This window comes from Melospiza melodia, chromosome 16, assembly GCF_035770615.1.
Source record: "Melospiza melodia melodia isolate bMelMel2 chromosome 16, bMelMel2.pri, whole genome shotgun sequence".
Lineage (NCBI taxonomy): Eukaryota > Metazoa > Chordata > Aves > Passeriformes > Passerellidae > Melospiza > Melospiza melodia.
In genome coordinates, this window is record NC_086209.1 from 15554813 (window position 1) to 15560830 (window position 6018).

General features: G+C 51.4%; 1 long non-coding RNA gene across 1 annotated transcript; it reads left to right on the forward strand.

Annotated features, from left to right (window-relative positions):
• The first annotated feature begins 1889 nt into the window (after window positions 1-1889).
• On the forward strand, window positions 1890-4125 carry LOC134425814 (uncharacterized). The gene is made up of 2 exons (XR_010029763.1): window positions 1890-2000; window positions 2746-4125. It is a non-coding gene; the product is annotated as an uncharacterized LOC134425814 (long non-coding RNA).
• The last annotated feature ends 1893 nt before the right edge of the window (window positions 4126-6018 follow it).

Below are 6018 nucleotides of genomic sequence, written 5' to 3' on the forward strand. Positions count from 1 at the left end.
GAAAATACATTTTTTGGTGCAAAACTCCAGCAGACAACCAAAACTGTGGCATTTCTGAGCTTTGGAGGGCTCTGTTTCCATCCTAAATCAATTCCATTGCTCTCTCAGTCACCAGGTAGAACACAAATTCTAAATGACACTGTGTGAAATCATTGTTATTGGTAGGAGCAACTTGTACAAGCCAAGAAAATGGTCTCAAACCCTCATTTGTGTCAAGGCAGATCTGTAAAACAGAATTATTTTTTATAAAACCTTCCTCGTCCTTTACCAAGGGGGTCCTGCCACACCTGAGCTCTTGCCCAGATTATGCAAATCTGATAATTGAGGCTCAAACCCCGATTTTACAGTGTAAGGTGTGTGGGGAACTGTTGGTTTGAATCCCAAACATCACCAAGAGTTCCAGTTGTCCTTATCCAGCGTGGCCAATCCATGGATGTGGGTGTGGATAAAGTGACACCATCCCCTGGCAGGGACAAGGGGCACACGAGCAATCAGGGAGCCTTTGGGAGTTAGCCCAAACTTTGGGAACACAAATGTTCCCTGTCAATGGCAAGGTTCAAGCTGTGGTTGTGACAGCTCCAGGATGTGCTCCTTGTGCAAAGCTTTCCCTCAAAACAGAACAAAATTAATCCCAAGGAATAGTCAGGTGTCTCACAAGAAAAAATACACACTTCTACAGTCAGGTTTTTCCTTGTTTTCTCTAATCCAACAGAGAAATCTCCAAGGAAATAAATTTCTCAGAGCAAACATTTCAGAAAATGAATATAAAATATCCAGCAGTTCTTTCAGGATTCCCTGGCATTTCCCACTGCTTCTATTAAGATTTCTGCAAGCCTTTTTCTGGGGGCTGAGTGTGTTAAACACTGATTGTACCTGTTCCCCTCACAGTAAATTTGGTCCAAAGAGTAAATTGGGATTCCCTGCTGGGTCCCTGGGTGGAGGAGAGGCCTCCTGGGATACCTGGCTGCCCCTGCACGTGGGATGACAAACCCAGCAGTGACGTCTGGATTGGGAAAAGCAAACCTCAGGGAATGTCAGAGAGCAGCAGCTGGTAAATCCATACGTAGGAAAACAAACAGGGCTGAGCTTTGATGGTCCAAGTTCACAGCAGAGGTTACTTTACCTTGGCACAGCCGCATCCACGACTCTCGGCTCGGAATTCCTTCGGCACAGCTTAAGCAAAACCATGTGTTCTCCTGGAACCAGGGGAAAGTTTAACTCCAGAGCTGGGCAAAGGCAGGGCTGGAGAAAAGGAGGCTCAGGGGGGACCTTGTGGTGGCTCTGCACAGCTCCTGACAGGAGGGGGTAACCAGGGGAGGCTCTGCTCCCAGGGAACAGGGACAGGAGGAGAGGGAGCAGCCTCAGGCTGTGTCAGGGTGGGATCAGGGTGGACATCAGCAGGAATTTCTCCATGGAAAGGCTTGTGAAGCATTGGAAGGGGCTGCCCAAGGAGGTTTGGAGTCCCCATCATCCAAGGAACACCTGAAGGTGGCACTCAGAGCTCTGGGCTGGTGACAAGTGGGGATCAGGCACAGGTTGGATTCCATGGCCTTGGAGGGCTTTTCCAACCTCACTCATTCTGGGGATTTGTGAGAGGCTCAGGAGGATTTTGGACAATGGCAGGAGGGGTTTTGGGAAAGCTAAAGAGAACAAAAGAGGGGAAAGAATGTTTACAGAGGAGGTGTAATAATGACTTGACAGAGAAGGGAGAGGCTCTGGCAATCCCTGCTGGTCAGAAAAATGTGGGATCAGAGCAGCATCTAGGGAGGATCTGCTCCTTTACAAAGTGCTCCAAGGGAAGCTGACAGTGGTGAACTCTCTGCCCAGGGACCTGCCATGTGTCTGTGCTATTTAAAGATGTGTCAGGGTTAGGATAAATATAGGACCTGCTCAGAATGGTCCGAAAAGTCACCTTGAGTTCTCATGGGAACATTGATTGGGAGCTACAGCTGAGAGCAGCCACTGCCAGGGCTCCCAAGGGAAAACCTCTCTGTGCCACGGTGGAAATCTGCCCTGCACGGGCTGGAGCTGGAGCTGGGGCTGGAGCTGGGGCTGGGGCTGGGGCTGGAGCTGGGGCTGGGGCTGGGGCTGGGGCTGGGGCTGGGGCTGGAGCTGGGGCTGGGGCTGGGGCTGGGGCTGGAGCTGGAGATGGGGCTGGGGCTGGAGCTGGAGCTGGAGCTGGAGCTGGAGCTGGAGCTGGAGCTGGAGCTGGAGCTGGAGCTGGGGCTGGGGCTGGAGCTGGAGCTGGGGCTGGAGCTGGGGCTGGGGCTGGGGCTGGGGCTGGAGCTGGGGCTGGGGCTGGGGCTGGGGCTGGAGCTGGAGATGGGGCTGGGGCTGGAGCTGGAGCTGGAGCTGGAGCTGGAGCTGGAGCTGGAGCTGGAGCTGGAGCTGGAGCTGGGGCTGGGGCTGGAGGTGGAGCTGGAGCTGGGGCTGGGGCTGGGGCTGGGGCTGGAGCTGGGGCTGGAGCTGGAGCTGGGGCTGGAGCTGGAGCTGGAGCTGGGGCTGGAGATGGGGCTGGAGCTGGAGCTGGGGCTGGAGCTGGAGCTGGGGCTGGGGCTGGAGCTGGAGCTGGGGCTGGAGGTGGAGCTGGAGCTGGGGCTGGGGCTGGAGCTGGAGCTGGAGATGGGGCTGGAGCACTTCCAAGACCTTCCCAACCCTCCCCAGGACAGGCCCCGGGTAGAGGAGTTGGAATTGGGGCATTTGGCTTTTGGGCTGCATGAGGTTAATCCAAGCCCTCTCCAACAGATGCAGAGTAGCTCCATCAAAGCCTGAGCAAACCTTTGGCCATGGCTGTGTGACTGTCCAGCTGAAAATGGGGACAATCCTCCCAGATTTCTTCTTGCTGAGCAGATCTGTGTCTGTGACAGGGCAGGGATGGGGAAGGGATGGATGAAAGGATCTCCAATCCCAGAGGACACACTCCAGGACAGCAGCTCCCATGGAAGTTGGGCTGCAGGTGCTGTTATTACGAAGAAAAGCATCCTATTATCTCCCATTCCACAGCCAGTTTGGCTTGGGGGAGTCCAGCATGATTAATAATTCATGAAATTGCATTGCCAGAAACAAGAAACCAGCAGGAAAGACTTCAATCAGACTCTGTAAAATTAGAGGGGCTGATTTGCTTCAGTCTATTCACTCCATTCGATACAACCACTATTAAATGTTGAGTAAAATCCTTGCTTTAGGTAAATCCTTCCCCAGAGGAAAAGCAAGACAGCCAAGGAGGGAAGACAGGAACCCAGGAGAAAATCCTGTATTGGCTCCAAGTCACAGGAGGTGCAGTTGTCCTTCCCTGGTCACTTAGGGGTGATAAATGGGAAGCCCATGAATTATGAGTGAGGGTCTCACATTTCATGGAGAGCTGTTCCCCAGAGTGGGGATGTGTGGGAAATAGGAATAAGGACATTTTTCACATTTGTTCACCAGAAAGCACTCTGGGAAGGATTAGATGTGGGCTGGAGAGTTGGCTGATGGTTGCCTTGTGCATTGATTGGGGTGATGCCTTTTTGGGGCTACCTAAAAGCAGAGGCCAGGCAAAATTAAGGGAATAAAAATTGGTTCTGTTTATTGAAGGGCCTTCTAAAGGCACATTTTGGGCAGACAAAGCCCCTGAGGGGCTACACCCAAAAATGGACCACGGGTCAGGGGTTTTCACACTTTTAAATTTTGGTCTGTTTGCATATTGGGGGTTAATCTTCCAATAGCATCTTCAGGTAATGAAGTCATTGACCCCAAGTTTGCTCCCCCTCAACTCATTTTTGTTGTGGGGCCTGAGGCAGTGAGGTGTCCTTGGTTGCCAGACCTGGAGAGGAATTGTTGTGTCTGCCCAAAATGGGAGAACAGCAGCTAACACTGTACATGGAGTTTAGAGTTACACACTAAAGAATTGCAGGATTACAAATACATGAGAAAAATAAAAGCTAAAATCCTGTCCATGGGAGACCTGTGGACACCACACAGAGATCTGACTGGATAAAGGAGCACACCAATAACAACACCACAGTGGCAGGCAGCCAATGAGTGCTTGTTTTGGTTAAATTCTGCTACGTTTGGTTAAGTTTGGTTAAGTTTAGGGTATAAAAAGACTCAGTTTGTTTCAATAAATGATCTTCTTTGGAGCAACAAGGAGGTCTGTGTGTCTTTGCTCCCCGTTGCTACAGGGGAGTGTTGGGGCAGCCACACCTTCCCCAGGCTTGGAAGGATATCAGGAGGAAAGGTAAAAGGACAAAAATAGAGCCACTGCCCTGTTGGGCTTGCTTTCCTCTTCAAAACAAAGCTCTGGTAACAAAGGGAAAGGTTATAGAAGGAATTCCATCCTTATCTAGGGAGCTCCTGGACAGGGAGGCCTCTCCCTGGCATGGTGAAGCTCTTCTTCCCTCAGGAGTAAAAATATTTTTAGCAAAGCAGCTTTTATTTGCTTTGTCTCCTGGATTTCTTTGCTTGGTGCTCCATTTCCAACCTGGTGGTCCTGAAGAAGTGCCCACCTCCTGTCAGGAGATCCTGTGGGACAGCAGTCAGCCTGGGCAGGAATTTTGGGTCATGAATCTGAACTTTTGGGATGAATCTGAACTTCAGGCTGGACTTCCAGTGGATGCCAAGTGTTTGTTACAGGCTGGAGAAAGGAGGGTTGGGAGGAAGAAGGTCAGGTCCTGGAGTACCAGGGCTGGGGGATGTGAGGACTCCCTGATGGGCAGGGAGGCATTTTGGGGCCATTTTGGAGGCATTTTGGGACCATTCCCCAAGAAATGCATATCTGCATCTTTCAGGACTATGAAGCAAACCCAGAGCAGACAGCCTTGACTGCTTTTTGCTAAAAGCTTAATTGCAATTAGAGAGGCTGAGGGGAGGCCAAAGTCCCAGCAACAACTGGAGAGTGGGAGTGAAGCAGTGGTGGCATAACACAAATAAACCTGCTTGGATTTGCATAACACTGGGAGCTTGTGCACCAGCAGAGCTCAGGCTGGGCAAGATTAGCTCTGCTAATGAGCTTTGCTAATCCAAGTCCTACAAGTGAGGCACAATTTGGGCATTTGACCCTGGCTGGGCACAATCACAGAGCTCCCTGTGAGTGCTGTGCTCCCTGAGGATTGACAATTCCCCAGGCCTGTGCTGAAGGATTTCTCTCCATGACATACACACCATGGTTTTGTCTGGTTTTCCATTATTCAGCCCTTGTGGTTTTTACCACTTCCCTTGGGAGCCTCCAGCGAAGCCCAATCTCTGCATTGTTCCAAACATTTCCTGATATTCAGCTGCTTCTTCCTTCTATTCATGCCCAGCAGAATTGTGCTCCTGCCTGGCTGTGCCCTCGATTGTTTGGGGTGCTCCCAGCCCTTTAAAACTGGGAGTTTTTGCTGTCAGAACACAGAATAAACTCCCTGATTTCTCCTGGCCTTGGGGTTTGTTGAAATTTAACCTCCCTCTGTGCTTCTGCCTAGGAACAGCAGCGAGCCCTGGGCAAGTCCTCTGTTGGTGTCTTCTCCCTTCATTTCTGCCCTGTGGTGGCTCTTCTCACCAGGCTGGCTCTCTACATTTCCCAGGGGGTTTTTGTGAAAAAAACCCCTCATTTTCCTCTAGGAAAACAGCAGCACTTGCTAAAGTCACATTCCAGGTAGAGCCATCCCAGAGCCTCAGCCCAGGGAAGCTGTGAGGGATGAAATGTGGATATGGAACCTCCTGCTGGCGCTGACAGCTTGGGCTGGGAGGGACCCCAAGGATCATCCATTCAACCCCTGTGCCATGGGCAGCATCACCTTCCAGTCCACTGTCCCTGCCTAAAGGCCTGGCTCCACCATGTCTGGAATAGGAGCAGTCACCAGGATTCAGAAAAACCCCAATAAACCAACTCTACTTCTCTGGATTTTCATTAAAACCCCGCTCTGCAGGAGGGGAAGAAAAGGGAAGGGTTTTGATGTCCCTTTGGGCACTGTCGGGCAGGAGTGATGTCACAGCCTGGGAACCAGGCTCTGGCCAGCTGGAGCAGAGGGCTCTGCTGGAAAACACCTGCTCCCTTTGCCA